Source organism: Lathyrus oleraceus, chromosome 3 (genome assembly GCF_024323335.1).
Source record: "Lathyrus oleraceus cultivar Zhongwan6 chromosome 3, CAAS_Psat_ZW6_1.0, whole genome shotgun sequence".
NCBI classification, from domain to species: Eukaryota; Viridiplantae; Streptophyta; class Magnoliopsida; order Fabales; family Fabaceae; genus Lathyrus; species Lathyrus oleraceus.
This window is the reverse complement of record NC_066581.1, coordinates 106670217-106686248: the sequence shown is the minus strand read 5'-3', so window position 1 is coordinate 106686248 and position 16032 is coordinate 106670217.

The window sequence follows — 16032 nt, the reverse complement described above, 5'->3', positions numbered from 1 at the left end:
AAGGATTAATTTATTTTTTAAATTAAATTAGAAGATCAATCACCTTTTGACACTCACTTTTTTATTATTTGAAAAATTAATCAATTTAAACCATTTGAAAGATGACATGTGGCATTAGCTTTAAGTTATTCTTCTTTCTTTCATCACCATCCAAGTTGCTCCTTGTAGCGGTAAATTCGTGACCATTAAGCTATGGATAAGCTAGACGTCAATAAAACCAGAGTCGCCACGGCGCTTTTATTGTTTCCAAGGGAAAAGGGAAAAGTACGAACAAAACCGAAAAGATAAGAAATTTTCAAATCAAAACTAATAAAATGTTAGAGATTACAGATAAGGGGGTTGGTTACACAGAGGGAAGGTGTTAGGCACCCAAAGTGTCCTAGGTACTCCTAGGGAGCCCTTTTTTGTGTGCATATGTATTTTTGTATGAGTGTTAGTTCTTTTTGGCTTTTGAAATTTTAGGCACCCAAGGTGTTAGGCACAAAAGGCCTAAAAATGGTTTGAATGAGTGTTAGTTCTTTTTGGCTTTTGAAATTTTAAGTCAAGTATGATTAAGTTCATTTACAAGTTTAATTAAGAAAAGAGTTTAAAAAAACAATGGCATAAGGCCAAAGTTTCTAATTTGCAAAATGGTCTAAGTTTAGAAAACAAACACAGTCAAAGAAGATTTTAAAAGGAGGGAAAATTTTGAAATTAAAGAAATGGGGAGGAGATGAAGAGACTAATCCTAAGCACAAATTTAAAAGTTAAGAGTTGAAAAGATCTGACTAATGGGCTGCAATCCAATAGACAAGAATGTCATATAGAAACCAAAATTTCCCTTGGACTTTAGAATCAAGCAATATCAATACATAAATAGTAAGACGAAGAGCAAGGAATCAAATAAAGATAGCCACATCCAAGATAAGCATTAGACACAGGTTCAAAGTAACAGCTCCAAAAGGTCATGTTGTAGATGAACTCAAATGGGATCACAATACTTGCATCAGATGAAAGTTCACTTCATAAGCACTTGGTTTCATGAAAGTTGGCATTGGTCAAGTCCTTTTGCACAGGGAGTGTTATCTAATTCTAAGTCCAATGTCTCAGAGCAAACCAACAGTCCACACAAAATGTCTTTTAGGGTTTTTGTTGTTATTATGTACATTAAGGTTAAAAGAACACAAACAAGTATATACAATCACAAAATAATCACAAGATATGTCTCAAATGAGCAAAGTGAAAATGACATTAAAGTAAACAAGTTAAATGGTATGAATAATGGCAAATGAGTAAGAGCTCAAAATTAAAGTGCATAAAAAATAAATGGTCTGAAATTAAACGTTAGTTGTTAATTGATTAGAAGTTAGTATTGATTTTGCTTTTGTTTTGTTTAAGTCATTATTTGAAGAACACTCAACCCACTATTCACAAGCATGAATCCTTGGACCAAGACATCTTCCAAAGGAAGGAAAAAAGGTAAAATTTCCACACAATACCATGAAAGAGGGGAGACTTACAATCTCACTTACTAGAATGATATGCCTTTTGTGTCACAAATTTAGCGCTATGTTAAGCAATCATAATTGGGCTTATGTAGAAATCACAACTATTTGAGGTCGGGCAATAGAAATTTTGGTGTTAATGCATGTTAGAGACATAGTATAATGGACTATGCTCCTAAAACATACCACACATAAAAAGAATATGCAAAAGAGGTGGACCTAATCTCACTCACACATATGTTGATTTTGCAATCAACTAGCCTTGGGATATAGAGATATCATAGGTCCATGACATTAATTAATATAGAATGGGATTGAGATGAAGAGGGAGGGGGAACAGAATTAACACAAATTGGTCAAAGGAGGACTTTTATCAAATTAAAATCATTCATTCATTTTGGGAGATGAAATGTATAATTCATCAATCCCCTAAATCCATTGATTTTAACCCAACAAATTCAGATCAACCTTGACCAAGGCCCAACAACACAATTCAAACTCAACAAGTCAATATTAGAAGCTCAACACAATTTATTTTGCATTTAAACAATTAAAATTAATTAAATAATGCATTAAATTAAATTATGGTTTGTCAAAATCCTAAAACCTCATCAAAACACCAAATAAATGGCCATGAGATTTATCATAGCTCAAACAAGGTCAAAGGACCTTGGAGAAAAAATTTCATAATTTTTGAAAGCTTAAAAGTATTTTTAAATAATTAAAAATATTCACAAAATCAATTAAACCATGAAAAATATTAATGATCCAAAAAATAATTTTAATTCATAAAATGAAAGAGGAATTTATTTAAAATTTTTTGGTGAAACTCTCATATTTTTTGGATGAATATTAAAATTAATATGAATTAATGAAAATAAACCAAATAAAATGAAAATCAAAAAAATGAGAAAAAAACGTGAATCACTTGATCTCCCTCATTAATTGAGGTGATAGATCAAGTGGCTGCTAGCGCGTATTCCACCATAGTCACGAGTCAAAGCGTAACACAAGTGGTAATCAGTTTCAACGTGCGAGATTAGATCATTTCAAATGGATCAAGTGGCTCAGATTGAATGCCAACTCACCACCGGAGCCAAAGCTCTGGTCTCTTTCTTCAGTGAGCTTCACCGGACTGATTCATCCACAACCATCACCAAAATTAAAAATAAGGACACGAATTTAAAGTAAAAATGCCTCTGAGCTCGAATCTAGCCTCAATTTATCCTAACTCCAAGTATATAGAGATATACAAGGAGTTAAAATTTGAGGTGCATGATCTGAGTTGCTTCGATTTTACCTCAAAGCAACTCAATCTTGTTTCCTACATTGGTAGGACTTCAGATAACCAAAGATCCAAGAGAATTATGGAGAATTGAGTGAGAATCAAAGAGATGAAAAATTCTGGAAAATACCTTCAATGCTGGTCTGTGCTTGATTGATCTTGCTCTTGCTTGCTCTTGATCTTGTTCAGGACACTTGAAGGAGTAGAAATGAATGGATGAAAAGCTCAGGACTCTTGGAGTTTCGAATCTCAAAATAGTGATATTCAAACTCAATTTCCCATGGAAATTATCAAGGTTATCCTTTGAAATGAGAAGGTTTGAAGGTATGGATTCAAAGCTGGCGCGCATGGTCTGTGTTTCTGAGCATAAAGGGCTCTATTTATAGCAAAACCAATTGATATTTGCACACTTGAAATGGAATCCAAAAATAGCAATGTACATTGCATGGGTGCATGGGCGTGTAATAGGCCCATGTAATCACTTCTTCTGATACATAATTGAGTACAAGCCTTGTTGAGATCACATTGGAATGTTATGCATTCTTGTATGGAATGTTTAAGTTCAATTTGTGCCAAATGATCATTCATGTTCAAGCCATGCGCAACCCATTCAAATCTTGTTCAAAATGGATGAAATTAGACTTTTTGGAAAGGTTAGATCAAGAGGAACAACGTTCATGTTGAATACGTTTTCATTTGAAGCTTGGATCATGATAAATTTTGAGGTGGAAGTTGGGAAAATCAAACATGTCAAAAATATTTCTAAGTCTCAAGTCATATGTTCACTTATTCCACCTTTGTTAACTTTTTATGTGAGCTTAAAATGAGAAAGATTCCTTCATCAAAGTTGTATCTCTCTCAAATTCCTTCAAAAAGGTCACATATTTGACCTCATTTGGGTTTAATATGAAGACGTTATGCATTTTTGAAGTTGAGGAAAATCACTTGTTCAATGGCATTGGTCCAAAATGACCTATAATGTCTCCTCATATCACATGCACATAAAAGTTGAATTTGATCTTCCTACCAACATCATAGTTGAAGTAGACATCTTAACTTTGATTGTGCAACTTGGAAATCTTTCTTCTCATAAAAATTGAGCAAGTTATGGCCTTGGGAAGTTGACTTCCAAATTAGGGTTTAGACAAAATGACCTATATGAAGTTGACTTCCAATTGTTGAAGAAGCTTGATGAAGAAGTTACACAAGATACCCAAATGAATTAGGATTTCCAAGGCAAACCATCTCCAAACTCTTGATGATTACTTTGATTAAACTAACATGTGAAGACCATGGGGATTCATATATTATACCTAGAGCCATAGTAAACCACTTCTTGATTGAACCCCTTGCATTGGGGGTCTTAAACCCTAAATATGAGCTTGATGAATCAAAGGTGAGTATGTGCACTACCTACAAAAGAGTTAGACAAATACAAAGACATATTTTTGGTTTTTTGGTTAGTAAATGATAAAGATACAAAGTATGATACAATCAAATAGTGCTTAATGATCTCTCCCAATACAAACCTAATGAATGAGGGGTAAGGAGGATGCCAAGTTGTGATCCCAATGCCAATGCACATGATGAGAAAGTATGATGGGTCTTAGGGTCAAAATTGGGGTCTTACAACTGCCCCTATTTAAGGACATTCTAACTGAGGAGATGTAGGTTAAAATCTTTGCATCGACTCTGTAGAATGGGCTTAAATAACAACATATAGAAACAAATTTTGGGTCCTTAGGAGACCTCATGATGCATATGAAATGTTATGTTGAAATAATATTTGTAAGGAGATATTGCCACAAAGGAAAAGAATCCCAAGAGACTGAAAGTCCATAGGAGTATAATGCATTCCGTAAGGAAAACTCACTGGGGAGACCGAGACTTTGGGGGGATGAAAAGGTTGTGCGTAGGACAGGCTACGACTTGAAAACAACTGGGGAACTCGAGGGATTCCATGAAAATAAATCGATGGAAAGACTCAGACGGGGAACGAAAGGAACATATGCAGGGGAAACGGGTAAATCAGAACAAAGATGAAATACTCGAACCAAACAGGAAACATCGATTTCACTAAGGAAATGCGCACTCAAACTCAACTGGGGGAAGAAAAGATCTTCAACACAGGAGGATCAGAAATCTATTATCTATTACCGGTTACTGGGTAAAGGGATAACAAAAATCTGACACGGAGGACATCCGTTACCGGTTAGGGTAAACATATAAAGTATGACTCGCTGAAGGCAACCAGGAGGTGTATTCATTACCGGTTACTATGTAAGAATAAATTGTTGGGGAAAAGCCAAAAATAGGGTTTACAACTACCGGTTACTGGGCAGAAATACAAAGAGAGATAATATCTATCACTGGTTAAAGTGAACATATCAAGGATAGACTCAAAGGAAAGAAAGTTCATCATCGGTTAGGATGAACATATCAAGGATAGACTTACTTGGGGAATCTAGGGAGAATATCCATCACCGGTTAATATGAACATATCAAGGATAAACTATCTGACAAAATAGGAATTACATCTATCGAATGTTAGATAGAATACCGAAAAGAGAATATCCATCATCGGTTAGGATGAACATTTCAAGGATAAACTCAGAGGGGAGAAATAGGAATAGTATCTATCAGTTACTGGATAGAATACCAAAAAGAGAATATTCGTCATCGGTTAGGAGGAACATATCAAGCATAGACTCTGCAATGAGGAGAAAAGCAGGATTTACAACTACCGGCTACTGGGCAGAAGATCGCCAAGAGAAGGAAACCTGTCATCGGTTAGGATGAACATATCAAGGATTAACCCTCTAGGGAATAAAATAGGGACTATAACTACCTTTTTACTTGGTAGAAAACCAAAAAAAGAATATCCGGCACTGGTTAAGATGAACATATCAAGGGTAAACTCAAAGCAGGGGAAGAAAATATCTGCCATCGGTTAGGATGAACATATCAAGGACATACTTCCTGGGGAAACGTGGACACGAATCCACTGGGGAAACAAAGGTTGTTCTTGCCGGGTATTGGGCAGAAGTAACAAACATGAGAAGAATATTACCAGTTATTGGGTAATAGGCTCTCAGGAGACCAAAAGCTTCTATCTAGGTAAGATCTAGAAAGAAAAGGTCAATCAAAGGACTCAACCCAATGAGGATATAACCCAAGGGGAGTGGTTCCATCTAGATAATCAACTGGGGAGGAAACTGAAAAAAATAATCATCCACGAGGAAATAACTCAGTGGGGAAAAGAGAAAGGTTAAAGTTTTTCTGCTTATTGGGCTCACACTCTACAATTGAAAGAGGACAGATACACCAAATCTACATGGGGAAAGGGTACCACCATAGCAGAGGATCAAAGGAATAATGAATCATAAAGTGAAATGATGCAATAATGAAATTCATGAATATGTATATGTATATGTATATGTATATGTATATGTATATGTATATGTATATGTATATGTATATGTATATGTATATGTATATGTATATGTATATGTATATATGATGATCATGTTGACAAAACGATCACAAAGGATACAATTGTCACTGATCTGGATCATCGATACAACTCTCGGCCACTCCACGCAAGAGGGAAACAACTGCTGGAAAAAAGATCAAACATCTCAAAGGCTCGAGCCTGGCTGGGGAAAAAAGGAAAGGATCTACTGAGGAAGTCGATACAAAGTCTGCGGGGAATTTTAGGTCAACACCATATCAAATGGGAGACAACCCTGCAGAGGATAACACAGTAGCTTCTCAGAATCAAGGAGCAATTCTGACGACTTGCGGAGAAACAAAATTATGCCGAAACCATAAAAATTGCTGGAATAACGCGCCTACAACTCAAGGAAGGCCAAAAAACTCGGTTGGGGTAACCAACAAACTCAGTTAGGGATGTCATCAAAAACTCGGTTGCCGAAAGGCTGCTGAAATGCTGTTGAGGATGAAAAAAAGAGTCACGCCAACTACTTAGGGAGAACCAATAATACTCCTCACTTAGGGCTTACCATTTTTCAAACTATTGTTGATATTTCTTTAAATGAGATTGATTGCTTAAAATAACTGCTTTTATATATTTAAGAAAATATGGTTTTAATTTAAAATTCAATTTCAAAAATGATCATAATAAAAATTTAAATCTGTTTGGTTGAATAATAAATAAGAGTATAAACAATTGGATAAAAAGCTCAACTTTATTTAATAGAATGGTAGTCTATAAATGACAAGACTCCATAGATATTTACAAAAGTTAAAAATTGGTAATTTACATGGAAAAGGGATACATTGAATACAATGATCAATAATCCTTATACCAATTCTTGACGTCCACTGTGCTCTTGGCGTCAGCTGGAGATGATGAATCAGAATTGACCGACTTGCTCAAGAATGTCTTCAAAACTGAAGATCAGCAGGATGCAATTACTTGCCATGATCCCTAACTTTTGAATAAATTTCCCCAAGGTGGGGTACTCAATTTATTGGGATGATTCTTTCTGTTTTTATGTCTCTAATTTTTTCCTGGATCTCCCTTTCGGGTTCGACCCACCGAGATGCTCATTTTTGCCTAAGCCTCCTTTTCAAGCTTTAACTTAGGGAGTTGTTCTTTTCTTTTTAGGCGAAGTATTTCTTGACTGCGTCAGTATTCATAGGACGAGTGAAATCTTCACCATCCATAGTTGTAAGAATCAAAGCACCGCCTGAAAAGGCTCTCTTAACAACATATGGGCCTTCATAATTAGGAGTTCATTTGCCCCTAGAATCTGGTTTGAAAGATAGAATCTTCTTGAGCACAAGGTCACCTTCTCTGAACACACGAGGTCTAACCTTCTTATCAAAATCTTTCTTCATTCTCTGCTGATATAACTGTCCGTGGCACATGGCAGTCAATCTCTTCTCTTCGATCAAATTCAGTTGGTCATACCTGGTCTGACACCATTCAGCCTCAGTCAACTTGGCTTTCATCAGCATACACAATGATGGGATCTCAACTTCTATCGGGAGCACAACTTCCATGCCATAAATAAGAGAGAAATGGGTTTTCCCTGTTGAAGTGTGGATGGATGTACGGTACCCATGCAAAGCAAATGGGAGCATCTCATGCCAATATTTGTATGTCACAACCATCTTCTGGATGATCTTCTTGATGTTCTTGTTTGCAGCTTCAACAACCTCATTCATCTTAGGTCTGTAGGGAGAAGAATTATGATGTTCAATCTTGAAGTCTTTGCAAAGAGCTTCCACCATATTATTATTCAAGTTCGATCCATTATCAATAATGATCTTGCTTGGCACACCATAACGGCATATAATCTGATTTTTGATAAACCCCACAACAACTTGCTTGGTTACATTCACATACGATGCCACTTCAATCCACTTTGTGAAGTAGTCAATTGCCACCAGAATGAAACGATGTCCGTTCGAAGCTTTAGGCTCAATCATGCTAATCATATCAGTCCCCCACGTGGAGAAAGGCCATGGAGAGAAAATGACGTTCAACAGTGTCAAAGGAACATGAATCTTATTTGTATATATTTGACACTTGTGGCATTTCTTCACAAATTTGCAACAGTCAGATTCCATTGTCAGCCAATAGTAACATGCTCGCAACATCTTCTTAGCCATAGTATGTCCATTGGAATGAGTACCAAAGGAACCTTCATGGACTTCAATCATCAATAGGTCTGCTTCGTGTCTATCCACGCATCTGAGCAGAACCATATCGAAGTCTCTCTTGTAAAGCACATCACCATTCAGGTAGAAATTATCGGCTAATCTTCTCAAAGTCTTGTTATCTTTTAAAGATGCCCCAGATGGGTAAATCTCACTTTGGAGAAAACATTTGATATCAAAATACCACGGCCTCTCATCTTTGGCTTTTTCAATTGCAAACACATGAGCTCGCCTATCAAGATGCATCACAGACAAATTGGGAACCTCACTCCAATACTTTACCACAATCATCGAAGCCAACGTTGCAAGAGCATCTGCCATTCGATTTTCATCTCGAGGGATATAATGAAACTCAACCTTTGTAAAGAAAGTTGAAATTCTCCTCGCATAATCTCTATATGGTATCAAACCGGGTTGATTCGTTTCCCATTCACCTTTGATCTGATTCACAACCAAATCTGAATCTCCAAAGACATCTAAATGCTTGATTCTGAGATTAATGGCCTCTTCGAGCCCCATAATGCAAGCTTCGTATTCTGCCATGTTGTTTGTACACTTGAAAGTCAATCTAGCTGTAAAGGGAAAATGCGTTCCTTGAGGAGTAATAATCATTGCCCCAATGCCATTACCATATTGGTTAACAGCTCCATCAAATACCATGCCCCAACGGGAACCAGGTTCTGGCCCTTCTTCAAGCAATTGTTCGTCATAATCTTTCATTTTCAAGTACATGATCTCTTCATCAGGAAAATCATACTGCACTGACTGGTAATCTTCAATTGGTTGGTGAGCCAAATGGTCAGCCAAGACACTACCTTTAATTGCTTTCTGAGATCGATATTCAATATCATACTTGTAAGACCCCAATTTTGTCCCTAAGATCCCTCATGGCATCATAACATTGCATTGCATAGCCTCAAGGATCATTGAGCATCTTGGCTCCCTTTCCCTTTAGGTAGGGATCCCTTGTGAGTGGTTTGAGATCACCAAGCATGCTTGAATTGTATATCATTGCTTTTCTTGTTTTATTTACTAACCAAAAGCACAAAAATATGTCACTAACATCTTTTGTTTGTAGCTTAAGCAATCACCAGGTCAAGAGCTTCAAGAAGATCCTTTGTGCAAGAGATGAGGTATTTTCTTGGGATGAGGATCACATGATTATTATAAGGAGCTTACATGAGCTAGGGTTTCATTTTGAAGCAATTTCACCAAGTGGTAGAGGCTCAAGTTAATCAAGACATTTCAAGGTCATCTGAGGACCAAAAGTCAACTATGCAGTCAACTGAGGGCTATGAGGTGGGGAAATGAGTTGAGACACCTCAATAATGTTCAAATGGGGTCTATTCATCATTCTAAACATCCATCTTGAAGATTCAAAGGTCATGGCAAAAGTTACTAAAAATGGAAAATGACCTATAATTCAAAGTTTTCAAATTTGGCAAGTTTTGGTCCACTTTCAACTTGACTTCTCAATCTCAAAGAAGCTTAAAATGGATTTTTGGTGAACATGAAAGTTGTAGATTTTTGTCTCCCCTTTCCAAAAAGTCCTAATTCATGTCCATATGATGAATGATTGAGAAGTTATGGTCATTTGATCATAAAGTGTGCATGGAAATTCAAAATGGCATAACTTTTGATACAATGCTCCAAATTGGTTCATTCTTTTGGCAAAAAGCTTCTCATGTTCAAGACATCTCAAAATGAGCTTTGCCATGCATGGGAAAAGTGTGTATGCTCATTATTTCACACATATGCAAAATGAAGAAAATATTAACCATTCCTTTTTGGCTTAAGATGCAAGCAAAATAATCTTCAAATCATGACCCTTGGTTGTTCATGAGTGGATTAAAAGCTTAGCATGAGGATGTGCACGTGTATTATGGGCATGTGAGCTCATTTTGCATTTTTGCAAGATGCTTCATATCTCATTAATCATGATTAACAAATGGAAAAGGTGATTAGCATTGTCATTAGCAAGGGATATAAAAACAGATACCCTAATCATAACTGCAATAACAACCAATTTCAGATCAAAATTCAAGAAACTCTCCAAAATTTCTCCCTCTTCGAATTTGATTTTTCTCCACACAAGCCTAAAATATTCTTACATATTCTTGATCCTCATGCTTCAGTGAGCAAGAATCATCCACTGTTTGGAGCAATTCAGCCAGAATTCGAGCAGATCAAGAGCATTCTCATGGCAATAGAAGTTGGGAATTGAAGCATATTCAAGAGGTTTTAACTGTTCATTTTTGGATATAGCTTCAAAGGAAGCTCATAGGAAGTGATCTGGAGCAGCTAAGCATGTGAGGACACGATTTCTGAAAGCTCTATTTCCAGGTGATGCTATTTTCGATCTCTCCTTTTGCTGTTTTCAGGATGTAGACTTGTAGATCTCGTTGAGTAGGTCATGTACATATGTTTAGAATTGAAATTGACTGAGTATTGAGGATGTTATGGTAAATGGGAGTTTAGACCTAGAAAATGTTTGTCTTCGATTTGAAAAATCTATGAGGAATTAGGAGAAATTAGTGTGAGATTTGGAATCAGCATGGAAAGAGGAGTCGAATGGTATAGGCCTTGAGAATTTCTGGAAAATTTCATGGTGGCGCCGCCGTGGGAGCCACCGTTAGTTTGTCGGGGAAGACGACCGGAGCTGTAGCTCCGGCGTCTGTGTGTGTTTAGGGTTTTGCCTCGTGTGTATGCCATGTGTGCCTTGCGTGTGAGATTGATTGGCTGCATATGCATTGACCAAGGCCACGCGTGCGTGGACTGATGACTGGACGTGGTGACTGTGTTTAATGAAATGGTGCGTTTCATCATTTGAATGTGGAGCGTTGATCTCCACTGCGCGCCAGATCGTGTGGCTCCTGTTTTTTCCAGATTTAATTTGAATATATCATTTCTCTCCATTTTCCATTTGATTATTCATTTATTTTGATCAGTTTGTTTAATTCATAAAAAATGCAAAAATGATCCAAATGAGTCCCAATTTTTTTTCATAGTTACGTATTGATGTCTACCTTTTTATGATGTTAATTTCAAGAATTTTGGATGGCTGGATTTTTATGTGTGATTTTTTGAATTGAGGTTGTGCTAATTTGACCTAGTGCATTCAATGCATTGTGAAATCCTCAATTTTGAGCTTTTTGATCTAATTTTTTGCATACATGACATTCATACATAATATGAATTTTTGGTCACTGGTTTGGAATTTTGCTCACATGTTATCATCATTTTTGACACATAGAGAAAAGTGTGACAATTTGTGTCACATTTTTGACATTGAATTGGTGCATTTTTGTTCACATAGCATTTGCATCATTCTGGACTTGATCTTTTTCATGTTGAACATTCATGGCATGATACACTTATACAAAAAATCTCAAAGTCATTGCATGCATTTCTGATTTTGTATGAATTTTCTAAGTTGGAAGCTCATTTTGTGCATATTTTTTAGGCTTTTTGAAGCATTTGAATGATATTTGGAGTATGGTGGATCTTTGGCCATGATGATTGGTGTTTAGGGGTTCATATGATTCTGTTTGGGGATTGTGATTTGATTCATCTCATGCCATTCGTTATTTATGCTTTGTGTTGATTGGATGTACATAAGCTAACTTTGTTGTTTTGTTTCAGGATTGGATACTTAGCATTGGTAATTGGGTTTGTTCTCACTTTGTGAGATGCAAATACATTGAGTACTGACCTATTTTTGTTTTGTAGGGTTTTAATTGATGTGGTGAACTCATGAGCTCATTTGAGTGCTAGGGCACTTATGCACTGCATTGTGTAACTGTTAGAGGGCTTCACTGCTTGTTTTCTGATTGTATAACTGAAGTACTGATTGTTTAGTCTTTGTACAGGTACCTTAGTTGATTGCTTGCTTTAGCTCTTGCTTGAGCATTGGATTGTGGTTGACATACCACTCAGGTAGTTAGCTTCTTACTTCATGTAGTCTGAAGTCTTGTCACCTTTTTGGCAGGCATTTTGCTGGCAAGTCCTCCTTCAGAGGCTCTGTTTGTGTTTGTTTAAAATTGTGCCCAAAGACCTCCAAGGAGAGGCATGTGTTATATTTGACAAGACCTCCAAGAGAAGAGGCAATTGACGGATAAAAGGGATTAGTAGCCAATCCCCCGTTATTCAGTGTGTCGTTCTTTATGCTCGCACTACATGCTGATGCTTCTGAACATGTGCCCCAGATCTTTGTCAAGAGTCTGTCAAGTGGAAAAGGATCCCACTTTCTGGATCCCCAAGCTTTCTTTGTCATGAGCTCACCCTGGCCAGGGTTAAGAGCATGAGGTCTCATCCTCATTACCGATTTGATTAGCTTCACCCTAACGTTCAATGTTAGTGGTTAAGAGCTACAAATTACCCTTTTACAGTTTGGCTTGTTTGTCGAGGTTGACATGACCCCGCTTGACTATAGCCCACCCTTTGTTTGAGCCTCTTGTATGAATATAGTGTGTGATGTTTGTTTACTTGTGAGTTAAGTTCTTGTTAGACACCTCAATTTAGGGATGTTGATTGCATGACAACTATTAGGCTCGAGTCTTAATCTCCCTATTAGTTTGTTGTTTCCCTGGTCTCTGGTTAGGAGAGGGTTTTACCCCATGGAACTTTTGATGTGTGTGCTCTTGAACTAGGAGTTTCCATTTGAGCTTAATTGGAGGATCATTACCATGTTCATCCAAGTGAAAGATACAATATACATTGAGGATCTCTTATGAGACTTGTTTGATTGCTTATACTTTGTGCTTGCTTATTCCAAAGGATGGGAGCCACTTGGATCATCAATATGATCTCAAGAGAGGAACTCCTAGTGTGGTTTCATTTCTTATCCCTCATCTTTTTGTTTTCCTTAGGACTTAGCCCTTCTTCTTCATCTCTCCACTCTAACCCAACCCAAAACCCTTTTTGTGCAAACATTTAACCTTTGTTTTCAACATTAAAAACCTAAGCCTTATGCTTTTGATTTTCAAACTTTCTTTTCATAACACTCATTTTGAATTGAATCTTTAAGTCAACTTTGACTACTTTTGTATATACTTCTAATTGGTAAATATAACCAATTCAAATTTCCCTTTTGTGGTTTCAATGGCCACTTTCTTAATCAAAATTTTCCATAACCTTTAGCTATTAGGTTTGAGTTATCCTTGTGGTAGATGTAATACTCACCTATATCCTTAGTGATGGACAATGAGTCTTCCATTCTTATTATAGGGTTAACCCCTCACTAGCATGTTGAAGCTATCCTCACATGGTGGATTTGTGGTTTGGTTGAGTTTTCTCCCTTTGATAAAAAAAGACCTTAAGGCTTTTGGACCAATCAATTCACCAATTTGTTTTGAGATTTTTACCTCGAACTATGAGGTTTTGATCCTAATCTTTTTACAAGATGGTATGTACGCAATGGGTTCATCCATCCAAACACAAAATGCAAATAACTTGTACATTCTTTTCTCATCTCTTCAATCATGTTTGCACAAACAAAAATTTTCACAAGACAACAACCTTTACAACAAGTATGAAAAGGGCTCCCTAGGAGTACCTAGGATGTTTTGGGTGCCTAACACCTTCCCATTTCATAACCAACCCCCTTACCCAGATCACTGTTTCTTTTACTAGTTTTTGTTAAAACTTTTAGGTTTTTGTTCGCTTTCTAACCATTCCGTTGGATAAATAGAAGTGCGGTGGCGACTCGACTTGTATGATTTACCTTGGATTTAGTCAATATCTCTAATGGTAACAAATACCCCGCTACAGAAAAGTGGTGACTCTGCTGGGGACAAATGTGCCTAGTGGGTTTTGCCAACTTTTCATGCTTGTTGTATTGTATTGTTTTGTGACATATTTTTGTGCAATTTGGGATTACTGTATTGTATGTAATGATTGATTTGCTTGATATTAATTCCTTGTATGCTTGGTGATATTTGTGAGATGAGTTCTATACCCGAACTCGAGTGCACTTAGGATAGGAGAATGGCATAGTCTTGTTGACTTGTGTGGAGTTATTCCTTAGCAAGTTGACTTGCAAGTCCATTCACTTGGTGGAGGTCATGTTGGGATCAATAATGTCACACAAATATGTTGTGGTTAGACATTACTCTTTCCAATATAGACCTTAGAAGCCAAGGACCTTAGTTTACCAAGCCCATCTTGGCCTATTCTTAGGATGTAGTGCGAAAGTTGTTCAAGTGTAAGATTTGATACGATTGTTACGCGATACTACACTCATAAGAGTCTCTCTTGAGAATATTTTTGGAATACGAGTAGTCGTTTCTCCGATAATATCCGAAAGATGGGATGATGACTATGGGAACCCCTTGTAGAACATGTTTGGCAGGTTTTAACCCTAGTACATTCCCTTTGGGTGGTTCTTAACCGAGACTCCATGCTCGTGACTTGCAACAAACCCTTGATTCATGGTTGATCCGTTCATATATCCTTAATATCAATGGAACTTGGGTGTTGATAAGGTGTAAACCATAATCCCCCAAAATGGATGATTGATATTAAGGATAATATGATCCATCCCATGACCTTTGTTTGGTGTGCTTTGCTTGATCCTTGAGTGTGATTGTTGCATTCATGCATTCATGCACTCATTTGCATCCATATCATCAATAATAAAAGAAATTTTCAAGGAACTTAAGGGGTTTATTTGCAAAATTTTAAGACATGGAAAGACAAAGAAGGAATACAAAGAAGTACAGCTTCAGACAGCCAGATCTGAAAGAGTTAAGGAATTTGACATCCTATGTATTAGATCCCTTGGGTTTCAAGGCTCGCTTTGGGAAGCTTCTTCCTCTTCTGACTACTCAGGTGGATGAAGGGTTGATGAGCGTATTGGTGCAATTTTATGATCCCTTGTACCGTTGCTTCACGTTTCCGGACTTCCAGCTTTTGCCTACCCTTGAGGAGTATGCTTATCTTGTGGGTATACCTATCCTGGATCAGTTGCCGTTCAGTGCCTTGGAGAGTATTCCTACTTCTCAAGAGATAGCTGACATGTTGCACATAGATGAACCTCTGATTGGTGCTCATATGACTACCAAAGGTGGAATTCAAGGTCTCCCTTCTGAGTTCCTCATTGCTCAAGCTACTGTTTATGGGAAGGCCATGAGTGAGGATGCCTTTGAAGCCATATTTGTACTTCTCATCTATGGGTTGGTATTGTTCCCCAACATCGACAAGTTTGTGGATGTGAACGCTATTAGGATCTTCTCCGCTCTTAATCCCGTTCCGACTCTGTTGGCTGATACCTATTTCTCATTGCATATGAGGAATGCAAAGGGTGGTGGTGCTATTGTGTGTTGTTTGCCTCTGTTGTATAAGTGGTTTATTTCTCACTTACCTCAGACAGTCGCTTTCAAGGAGAACAAGAGATGTCTACGGTGGTCCACGAGACTCATGTCTCTCATTAATGATGATATCTCTTGGTACAACCGTGTGTATGATGGTGTGCAGATTATCGACTCTTGTGGTGAATTCTCCAATGTACCTCTTCTTGGTACATGTGGTGGGATTAACTACAACCCTGTTTTAGCACGTCGCCAGCTTGGGTTCCCC